This window comes from Peromyscus eremicus, chromosome 8a, assembly GCF_949786415.1.
Source record: "Peromyscus eremicus chromosome 8a, PerEre_H2_v1, whole genome shotgun sequence".
NCBI lineage: Eukaryota > Metazoa > Chordata > Mammalia > Rodentia > Cricetidae > Peromyscus > Peromyscus eremicus.
The window spans coordinates 51,614,087-51,626,224 of NC_081423.1; positions in this window are offsets into that span (position 1 = coordinate 51,614,087).

Sequence of the window (12,138 nt, forward strand, 5' to 3'; positions counted from 1 at the left end):
GTAACTTGTAAGAGTCAGTTCTCCCCTCCTATTATGTGAGTCATAAAAACAACACATTTGAGAACTGAATTACTACAATACAACAGGCAAACAGACCGTGCATTTACCGCAGCGAGGGCCACATTTCACCATTTGAATAGCTGGCTCCAGCCCAGGTGTGGGTGATCTTTGCTACAGAAAGCTCATAGCAAGCTTTCCCAGCAGAGATCACAGATATGTGTGTGTGGCCAGAGGGAAGTGGATATAGGGTAGGTCTGGCACCAGACTGGTCTGGAATTCTGTCAGACTAACACCTGGGACACCGTCAAATCTTGAAGGAGGTGATAATGAATTAACTAAGTGATAATAATTTAACTAAGGAGGCAGTTGAGGTTGGTGTAGGTTGGTGCATGTACACACAAGGCAAGTGAGCACTCATACACATTAAAAGAAATAAATCTTTTTTTAAAGAAAGAATTAAGTTTTATATTAAAAAAAAGGAAAAATAATTTTTAAGAAATTAGCTCCCGTGGGAGCCCCAGAAGCACTCAGGAACTCAGCGTTGTTCTCAACATAGACTCTCCCCAGGGCGGTTGTCTTCTTAGTGTGGGGAGGAGGCAGAGAGAGAGAGAGCCAAAGACAAGTCCCGTTTTCATGCTCTCGTCTTAAGGGTGCTTCTCAGGAAGTTTGGGTTCTGACCTGTACCTCTTTCTTTGGCCCCTAGCTGAGGAAATCAAGGAGGAAGCTGGTCTCGCAGGCAATGCACCCCCACTGTGGGTGTCCAAAACTGACTTAGTCAACATCTATCCAGACTGACTCACTGGGGTGTTGTAGTCAGTGTGATTTCCCCTCAGGCCTGAGGAATGTCCCCTATTGCTCATGTGGGCATAACATCATGGGCACATACTAGGGTGGCGCTCTGGTTTGTATGTTCACATCAGTGTATAAGGAGAATCAGCCCAGGCCCCATGTCAGGCCGTGAGGTTGGAGCCATTAACGTGGTGAACAGGCCACTGTGGTCAGAGCTGAAAGGCCAGGAATGGGAACAGACAGTGGTAATGCAGTCACTGAGCAGGCAGAGAGGCTGTGGATGGGTAAGGTGGGCACCCACTCCAGCCTGGAGGTCAAGAAATCTACCTTAAAGATATGAGCTGTGGGTCAACAAAAGGCTGAATGGGTAATGACACTTGTCACCAAACCCGAGAGCCTGAGTTCAGCCCCAGGACTCACATGATAGGAGGGGAGAACTGACTCTTACAAGTTATCCTCTTTCCTCCACATGTGCAGTGGGGTGTATGAACATCCACAAACACACATGTACATCTATTTTTTAAAAGCTGGAGAGATGGCTCAGCAGTTAAGAGCACTGGCTGTCCTTCTAGAAGACTGGTTCAATCCCCAGGACCCACATGACAGCTCACAACCATCTGTAGCTCCAGTTCCAAGAGGTTTGATGCCCTCTTCTGGGCTCCTCTGGCACCAGGTACACAAGGGGAACACAGACACACAGGCAGTCAAAACACCCATACTCATACGCATAAAATAAAAATAGAAACAAACAAGTAAGGCTATGAGTCGTAAACAAGATAGAAGAGTGCGTGTTAGGATTGGGTTGAGAATGGCAAGAGCAGTGTCTCAGGCAGAGAGATCTGAAGCAGAAGTTCGGGACTGGCCTGGAGGAAGGGCCTGGATCTCTGGGGTCTTGTGAACTGTGTCCCAGGGCAGTGAGACACCAAGGAAGATTTCAAGGGGACTGGGAGCAGTCTTCTGATGCCCATACAGTTCTGCGGGTTCTGGGATTCCCTACAGGTGCCCAAATCCCTTGGCTTGGAAAGGCTGTAGACACTCCCTCATGCCCATTCCCGGACCATCTCTGTTTTCTCCCAGGCGACCCCCATTTGATTTATTTCTCCACTAATTAATCTTGTCTGCTTTAAAACTTCTCGGAAGTGGAGCCAAATAGCACCTGTTGTTTTCTTGCGCACCTCCATTCCACACCATATTTTGGAGTTTTGTCCATGTCATTACATGTGTTCATGATTCTTTCATCTTCCATGTATGGCTCAATAGCAGAACAGTGTATTATAGTAATACATTGTATAATAGCAAATCATCCCTCTGTTGACGGATCAGGTTGGTTCCAGGGGGAGGTTAGTTAGAATAAAACTTTCTACGAATAGTATTGCACAAATCTTTTGTCAACGTAAGTTTTCATTCTTTTGTGGAAAGGAATGGACTAATTAGGTCAAAGGCTAAGTGATGGTTGAATTTTGAGAAATTGCCAAACTGTTTTTCAACTTTGTACCATTTCACAATTCCATCACCAATGTATGATTGTTCCATATCCTCGTCAACTTTGTATTGTTATTTTTTATTTTAGATATTCTAGTGTTGGGCTGTTTCATTGTGGTTTGGAATCTTCATTTTGCTGATGACTAACCGTTCTGACAATATTTTCATGCGTTTATTGCCCACTTGTGTGTCTTTTGTTAAGCATGTGCTCACTTCTGGAATAGGAATCATTTGCTGCACACAAGCGCGCGTGTGTATGTGTATGTGTGTGTGTATGTGTGTGTGTTGTAATATCTAGTTTCTGGCTTGTTTTTTATTTACTTTATAATCTCAAAGAACAGAAGTTTAAAAAGTTTATAAACTCCAGCTTGTCAAAATTTTTAAAGGTTTATTCATCTTTATTTTATTTATGTGTGTGCTTGCCTGCATGTAATGTGAACACACTGTCTGCATGTCTGGTGTCTGCAGAGGCCGGAAAAAGGCATCAGATCCCTGGAACTGGAGTTGAGTTGTGAACCACCTGATGTGGGTGCTGGGAACCGAACCCAGGTCCTCTGCAAGATCAGCAAGCTCCCTTAACAGCAGAGCTGGGCCTTCTCTTCATTGCCTGTCTATGACTTTTAAATTTTGGTTTGAGAACTTCCTTGTTCTTGATGTGACAATTTTCTAAATGTACACATGATGTGTGTGCATGCGTGTGTGAGTGTGTATTATGTTATATATGTACTTGTCGGTGTGTTTGTGTACATGTGGAGGCCAAGGTCAACATTAGGTGGCATTTCAATTTCTTTCCACCATGATTTTTTTTTTTTTTGAGATAGTCTTTCTCTGAATTTGAAACCAATTGATTCACCTATTTTGGCTGTCCAGTGAGCTTCCAGGGCTTTCCTGTTCATGCTCCCGTGCCTCAGTTATAAACGCTCACCGCTCTGCCCGGCCTTCTGTGTGGGTATTGGGGTCTAAACTCAAGCCCTTGGGCTTACACACAAACTCAGCCATCTCTCCAGCCCCAGGACAAGTTCTTTTTAATTAAAACATGGTCATTGTGGGTATGGTGGGAGTTAGGAGGATCTGACTCTTATTTCAGTCTTACATTTTAGATGTCTTCTCTGACACATCTCCAACAGGGAAGTGGGGATCCCTGCCACATTACTGCCAGGTGGGGGCGGAAGTCCTGGTTCCAAACTCCACCCCACTGATGTTGGGGAGGGTCTTTGTTACTAATGGGTGGAGAGGGAGTCCAGCTTTCTTTTAGACCTCCACCTACTCCTCTCTGACTGGAAGGGGCAGGAGTGCATCATTACTGCTCCAGTGTTGCCATGGTGATGGGAGAAAGGATGACCTCACCAGTGAGAGTCCAGATTTTGCACTTAACACCACCTGTTGGGGGATGGGGATGCTTACGATCTGGGGTGGAAGCCCAGGTTCCGAGGCCTACTGACACTATGGGGCGGGAGGGGGTCTCCTGACCATCCTGAGGATGAAGGACCTGGCTTTCTGCTTGGATTCCTCAGTCCTCTGGCAGAGATCTGGGGAGCCTCTCTGTAAGTGGCAGAGTGGAAGCATAAGCTTTGCCCTCGCCATCACTGGTGACGGCGACACCACACTGGCTCTGTGGAGCTGGGATGGGACGGAGACCCTGCGGCTTGAAGGCTGCCTGTCTTGTTAAGCTGCCCCATTCCGTGTCCTGGGAAAACGTCAGCTTTTCCCGTCTGTATGCACTGGCTTTCTAGGTTCCTGGCTCTTCACTGTTGAGTTGAGACGATGTGAGCAGGAAGAAAACCCTGGGAACTTGCTGCTGTGTCATTCTGTGTCCCCAAAGTCCTTGGTTGCTTCTTCTACCCTTCAGACTCCCTTAGGTTCGTGTCCCATATACTGCCCAGCATGTGCAGGTGCACTGCACAGGGAGAGCACAGAAAAGAACCATTTTCTCATAAGACGCAACACTATTCTTTTCATGATTAAAAAGGAGATGTACAGGTTGGGATGTAGCTCAGCTGGTAGAGGGCTTGTTGAGCATGCGGAGTCCTCCCTGCCTTAATCCCCAGCACCACACAAACCAATTGTCGATGGTATATGATTGGACTCCCGGTAGAGAAGTAGAGACAGGAAGATCAAAAGTTCATGGTTGGGGGCGGCGGTGGTGGTATGAAGCCAGCCTGGGCTACATGAAACACTGTCTCAAAACAAAACAGAGGTATAAAATATCAATTATTATAAAATGTTTAGAGAGGAATGTATCTAATTTTTCCTCTTGGAGATAACTGTCATTAATACTCTGGCATGTGATTTTGTTTAGATGGAAATACATATGCATATATAAACTTTGAAACAGGGTCTCACCTTGCCACCCTGTTGTTCTAGACCAGGCTGGCTTCAAACTTACAGAGCTCCCCCTGCCTCTGCCTCCCCAGTGCTGGGATCAAAGGCGCGCACAACCATGCCTGGCAAAATACAAATGTTTTCATAAAAGAACAATCGGAAGAACCATAAGATTCTCTTGACCACAATTACCAGAAACTCTGCTCGCTAAAGCCGAATAAAAGAAACTCTGTTCCAAATCCCTCAAAACAAAACTCCCCAAGCCAGTTGCTCATCACCTCCTTCTGTCCCCTCCACCTGTTCTGTTGGATCCTCTTGTCCTGTGATCATAGAATGCCTCTGTGTCACCATGAGCTCCCAGGTCCTTCATGTCTGTCTTCACAGGATCCCTCATTTCACTGACCACTAATTTTTGAATCCCCAAACGTAGATGTGCGGCTCTCCTCTGGGGTCAGCAGGGGTACATTTCTGACAAAGCAGAACTTTCCTTTTTCACCCTAAAATCCTCTTCCTACTAAGCTTTTCCATCTCAGCAAATGTACCCCACCTGTCCTCAGTAAAGGAAAACTAAAGGGGATCAGACATTGCACGCATGTGCGTACTCATCTGGGCACTTAGCCTTAATTAACCATAACTCCAACTCTGCCCAACTTCTATATTTTTTTAAAGATTTTTTTTTATCATTTCAAACTAAGTGTATGCGTGTGTCTCTATGGTGGGGGTATGTGGCTTTCAGTTTGGAGTGTATACATAGGTGCCAGTTTGGAGTGTATACATAGGTGCGGCCATTTTCCTCTATTTATAGAAACGCGTATTTCCGCTTCTCTGTACGTTTGGAAAGATAGCCTCAGTCTCTCAATTCTTCATAGCATAGTAAATGGTCCCTCAGAGTTCTGGAGAGTTCTAGACTGGGCTAAACAGGACTCTGAAATCAGTATCTGCTTCATAAAAAGTTGTAAAAAAAAAAACAAAAAACAAAAAACAAAAAACTGGGCCAGAAAGACGACTCAGTGGGTAAGGGAACTTGCTGCCAAGCCTGATCCCCCGTGGTGGACGGGAGAGAACTAACTCTTACAAGTCCTCCTCTGAGCCCTCTACCCACATGCACACAGCCTCAGTATGCAGACCTCTGCATGTCTAGAAGAGGGTGGGGATGAGTTCCTGTGGACAGCGTGGAGAAAGGACGTGGGCTTTGGGAGTTAGACCAACTGTGGATGTGCTTCCGGCTCAGGCCATAGGATCTGTGATAACAGAAACATGAATGAATCAATTATGGCTTAACCTGCTTGAGCTGCAGGAATTGTGGGTAACCATGATTGTGTCTTCAGGAGATTGTGGTCAGCAAATGGAATCAGCAAATGGAACTGTGTAACCTGGTGTGAGACAGAAAAGTCACTCAGTAGTAGCCAGCCAGCCTTCCTCCTGCCCTCCCTCCTGCCCTTCTGGCTCCTTCTTGTCTTCCTATTTATCCCTTCCTACTCTCTAGACCAGTGGTTCTCAACCTGAGGGTCGAAACCCCCGTGGGGATCATATATCTGATACCCTGCATATCAGGTATTTACATTACAATTCATAACAGTAGCAAAATTACAGGTATGAAGTAGCGATGAAAAGCATTTTATGATTGGGGGGTCACCACAGCATGAGGAACTGTGTTAAAAGGTTGCAGCATTAGGAAGGTTGAGAACCACTGCTCTAGACTGAAATTCATGATGAATTGACATTCCTGTGTAATAGAACATCAGTTAATTCTTTTCTTCTACTTGTAGTAAAATGCACATACCATATAACATACCGTCTTAACCGTATTTGGGTCAACTATTCAATAGCCTTTAAAAAAACTTTTTTTTTCCTTTCTTTTTTTAGAACAGGGTCTCATGTATCCCCAGACTAGCCTCAAACTCGATGTGTAGCTGAGGATGACTCTATACTTGTGGTCCTCCTGCCTCTACTTTCTGAGTGCTGGGGTTACCGTTGTGCGCCGTCACGCCTCACTTATGTGGGAGTCACAGGCACTCTACCAGTGGAGCCCCACCTCCGCCCGTTCCGTAGTCTTAAGTCCATTCACCCAGTAGTGCGGTCGGTCTTCAGAACCCTTCTCGTCTTGTGTCTGTGTACTCATTAAACCACTTCCTATCTCCTTCCTTCAGCCTTCGGCAGCCATAGTCAACTCTCTGTTCCTATGACTGACTGCTCTACCTCACACGAATGCTGTCATGCATTCCGCTGTTTGCAGCCAACCGGCTTACTTCACCCCAGCATAATGTGCTCAAGATTCATCTGCATTGTAGTGTGTGTCAGAATTTCCTTCCTTTGAGACTGAATAGTAACACACACACACACACACACACACACACACACACACACACACACACACCTTGTTTGTCCATTCAATCCCATGGATACTTGGGCTGCTCCCACTCTCCAGCAACTGTAACTAATGCCTCCATGAACACGGACATTCATGGATTTGCTCTCAGTTACCTTGAGCATAAATCCAGATGTAGAGGTGCAGGATCATATGTCAAGTCTGCTCTTCATCTTTTGAGGAACCACCTTGTTGTTCTTCCGTGGCTGCTACCCTGTTTCACATCCCCACAGCAGCATCTCACAAGGTCCTGACTTCTTCACATCCTCACATTTACTTTGTTGTTGTTGTTTTTTTCTTTAATAATAGCCATACTAAGAGACGTAGCCTATTTTTGATTTGCATTTCCATGGTGATCAGTAGTGAAAAGTACCTGATACTATCAGTGTTATTGTGTATGTGGCAGGCATGATGTATGTGTGAGATGCAGCTGCCATGGCCCCTGGGAGGTCAGAGGACAACTTTGTGAACCCTCTTTTTCTCTTTTACCTTTATGTAGGTTCTGGGGATTGAACTGAGGTCACACGCATGTGTGGCAATCGCTTTTAACCTAGTGAACCATCTCACAGGCACCAAAAAGCTCCTTTCGGGTGCTTATTAGCCGCCTGCATATTTATCTGGAAAAATATTTATTCCACTCCTTTGTCTCTTGGAAATGAAGTGTGGTGATGGCGATGGGGTTGAGTTGTAGGAGTTCCTTGCCAGTCTAGATACTAGCCCTTTATCACTCAAATGACAAGCAAGCCTTCTGTTCTGAGGGCGTTTTACCTTTGACCACAGCCTTTCATGCAGAGTGGTGGTTCTTAGCTCTAATTTCGTTTTGGCGCTGAGGTCTAATTTGTCCGCATTTTTCTTTTGTGGCCTGGGATTCTTCCGTGTGTAGTTTCAGTGTTTGAATGAGACGTGTCCCCCACAGTCTTGGGCATTTGAACGTCTGGTCCCCGGTTGATGGAGTTGCTTGAGGAGGGTTAGGTTGTGCAACCTTGAGGGAGGATGTATGTCACCAGGGGTGGTCTTTGAGATAAAACATAACAAAACAAAACAAACTCACCTACTTCTAGTTTGTTCTGTTTGCTTGCTGTTTGTGGTTGAAATGTGAACTCGCAGCTTCCTGCTCCAGCTGCCTGTCACTCGCTGCCACGCTGTCCCCACAATTACAGGCTCTAACCCTCTGGAACCCTGTCCCCAAATAAACTCTTCCCTCTGTGGTGCCTTGGCCACGGTGTTTTGTCACAGCGACAGGAGTTACTAATACAGGTGTTATCTCCAGGGAGCCATCCACAGATCCGGTTTGATAAAGCTGCATCCCCTGTGTCCAAGAATTTCGCAGTTTTAATTGTTTGTGTTGAGGCTTGTGATCTTTTTTTTTTTTTTTTTTTTTTTTTTTTTGGTTTTTCAAGACAGGGTTTCTCTTTGTAGCTTTGCGCCTTTCCTGGGACTCACTTGGTAGCCCAGGCTGGCCTCGAACTCACAGAGATCCGCCTGGCTCTGCCTCCCGAGTGCTGGGATTAAAGGCGTGCGCCACCACCGCCCGGCCTTGTGATCCTTTTTTGCATCACTTGTATATGAATCTGGACCTTCATGCCTAATGAGAGGATGTGTGTTTCCATCTAGTGTTGTCTTGTTTCCCCGCCTCTCAAAAGTTTTATTCATGAAAACCGCTTATCTTAAAAGTTGACTGTTTTCATTTCTCTTGATGCTGTTAACAGCGAGCCTTTTTCCCAGAGCATATCTTAATTTTAGAATGGGATAATATCAATTTCTATGTTAGTTTTCACCCAATCACATTATCTAGTTCTTTTCATCGTCACAGTCATTTTTGTTGTTGTTGTTGTTGTTGTTGCTGTTGTTAACCGCGGTTGCTCTGAGCATCGGGAAGAGGGTGATGAAGGCCGCCAGCTCTCCTGGCCGGGCTGCAGTTCTTGAATGACATATGACTTATAAGATCTCACACCTCAGCCGCACACTCAGCCAGTAAGTATTCACAATACCCAGCTGAGCAAGAAATGAACTGAAATAAAGAACTTCAGAGTACAAAGACATGCAATAGTGAGCAACCAATTAGAAAAGTCAGACTCTCAGCCGCTGCCCACACAATGCTATTACCATGGTTACTACACCTAACTGTCAAAAATAATTATTTCAGCAACTCTAACCTGCCATGAAATGTTGACTGCAAATCTGAATCTATGCTTTAGACAGTATAGGGACACGACATGAAGAGAGGGCGTGTGACCACAGATTCAGAAATCGCTGTAAAAATGACTCGGGAATTCCTGTCCTTGCCAAGACATTTTGAAATTTTGATAAATAGGAATGATGTCAGAAAACCACAATTCACAAAAGAGACCTTTGAAAACCTGTTCTGGTAACTCTAGGAGAAATTAGAAAAGTGATTCAAAAATAACTTAAGAGGAAAGAGCTGAGGCGGCTCACTGTTGGCCGGAGGGTGTGATCGCCCATCCGAGCAAAGGCTGCCAAAGCTCAGACTCTAGCTCCAGGCTTCCACTGTCTCTCAGGGTCTCCGTAAGGTCACCAGCCCTCTGCACTGGCTCAGAAGAGGAACTTGGACGTGGAAGTGGCCATTGTTTAATGTTTCAGCTCGGCCCGTCGGGGGAGCCTGCCTGGCAGCAGCTCGAGTTTTACAGTGGACTCCTCTTAATGAGGGGATCGGGGTTGGACATCAGATACTGAACAAGCCAGGTCTTGCTTTCCAAGCTTTTGAAAAAGGTGTCCTCCTACTGTCTTCTCTTACTTCTTCCCCAGGGCCAACGGGGCTCTGCCCACAAGTCGTCAAGAATGGCTGATGTCACCAAGTCATCAGGCCAGACTGAGCATGCAGGGCCAGGCGTTGAGCACAAGGGCTGAGCCAAACCACCAGGCTCTGGATGATTCCTCCCCTGCTCTTACGTCTGTACTTCACTGAGGGGCTCCTCTACAGGACTTCTGTTGTCTTCCTCAGGCTCCCCAGGCCCGGGATCCAGTAGGTCCTAACTTTAAAAAAAATTTATTTATTTATATGTCTGGGTGTTTTGTCTTCATGTCTGTCTGTCTGTGCACCATGCGCATGTCTGGTGTCCAGGGAGACCAGAAGAAGTTGTTGGATTAGGGCCCAGTATGCCACCATGTTGTAGGGTGTCTTCTCCCTAGCTAATAAGAGTGTCCATTTTCTGGAAGAGGCAGGCTGGGCTGGGCCGCTGGTGAAGACAGACGTCTCTGTCAGGGCTCAAGACATCAGCAACTAGCCGGGCGTTGGTGGAGCACGCCTTTAATCCCAGCACTCGGGAGGCAGAGCCAGGTGGATCTCTGTGAGTTCGAGGCCAGCCTGGGCTACCAAGTGAGTTCCAGGAAAGGCGCAAAGCTACACAGAGAAACCCTGTCTCAGAAAAACAAACAAACAAACAAACAACAACAACAAAAAAAAAACACAAGACATCAGCAACTAGAAATGTAAACCTCGCCAAGCAAAATTCTGGTAACCGAGTTTTTCCCGTGGAATAGAGTCATGCACTGGTTTTCTTTCCTGTTTTTTTGTTTTTTCTTTTCTAACTGCATCTTATTTGCTGAGGGACAATGTGTGCAGGGTTAAGAACCTGGGTTTGCCACCTCTTAGCTGTGTAAGCTCAGGCAAGTTATTCTGTTCCTCTGTAACACTAATTGCCTATCGTTTTCATTATTGCCCTGCAGAGGTGGTCCAGCCTTCCATCCCCTACTACTGGGTTTTCCCACCCTGACGATGGTCGGGGTAGAGTAACAAAACTGCTTAAGTCCCACTGTCTTTCTGGTGTCCAGACCCCTCCCCGACAGTGGACTTGCAAGCTGTCCCTTTTGCCCCTTCCCGGCTCCCTGCCAATGCTCCTGATGAATTGGGAACGGCTTGGTGGTACCTCGCCTCGTATGAGGCTCATATCCTCAGGCATTCTCTTCAAATCCCTCAAGCCCTTGGTTCTGGAGGGGGTGTGCACCTTCCAGAATGGTCAATGACCCTTTTCCTCTTCACAGTCTTACGGTAGCGAGTGCACACACTGCCGCTCCGGGTCCGTGCCAACAGCACCAGGTCCTTGCAGCCCCTGTCCAAGTGGCTTATGGAACTTTAAAGATTTATTTAACTTTACATTACGTGGATGTGAGTGCAGGTGCCTGAAGAGGCCAGGCCAGAGGTGTTGGATCCCCTTGGAGCTGGGTTTATACAGGTGGTGGAACCGAACTTGGATCCTCTGCAGGAGCAGCAAGTGCTCTTAACTGCTGAACTACCTCTCCATGGAACTGTAGACTGTAGGACACTCGGCACTTTATACCTGGGGTCGGGGTTCAGCCACAGCTAGGGAGAAAGCGAAGTCCTACCTAACCGCCCCCCACCCCCAGCTGTTGAGAGGAGTAGGACCTCCCTCTAGTTCTGCCCAGCTCTTGCTGGCCTAGAGCAAGCTCCTTATCCACTCTAGCTTCCAGATACCCCTTGTGGAAAGTGAAGGACCTGCTGGGGTGACTTCCCACTCCCTCAGAAACTTGGCCTGGGGTGCATGATGGGGCAGCTGTGAGGACAAAGGCCGGGTTGTGGCATGGCTCTCCGAGGTCGTCTGTGTGAAGGTTCCTAGTGTTCTGGCTCCTTCAGCAGGTGCTGTCAGCTCAGAGCTGACGGAGAGGTTGGGTAGGGTGCTAGTGTTTGGGCCGTCACTGAGGGCAGGGGCTCATCACAGGTGTTAACCCCATGGTCGTTCAGCCACACTGGGTACCAGCACAGCCCAAACTGAAAAAGGAGCCGGGCACAGGAAACTGCCCTATCTGTCTAGGGGCAGTGGACTCTGCCTGGCCTGAAGGCAAAACTTGGCCGTTGTTACAAAAGGGCTTACAGGTACTTTAAGGCATCCCAGCATCATCAAGGATAATATTCAGGGGCTTGGTCATGAATAGTGAGCGAAAGTTCTTCTGAACTCAGTTCACTGTCCTGGCCTCCAGGGCCATGGGACCTGGGACAGGCTGTGCTCCAGTGTCCTGACACCTGGCTCCAGGGTCTAGGTCCTTGGCAAGCTCATCCCTACACCCAGACGTTGGCAATAATATCTCATTTTTCTGAAATACTCTTCCTCTCATGTAACCCTAGGCGTCCCGTTCAGGCTTTAAGTCCCTTCTTTGGAGACCCTAAACAATCCAGTGTGGGCTGATCAGCTGTCCCTCTC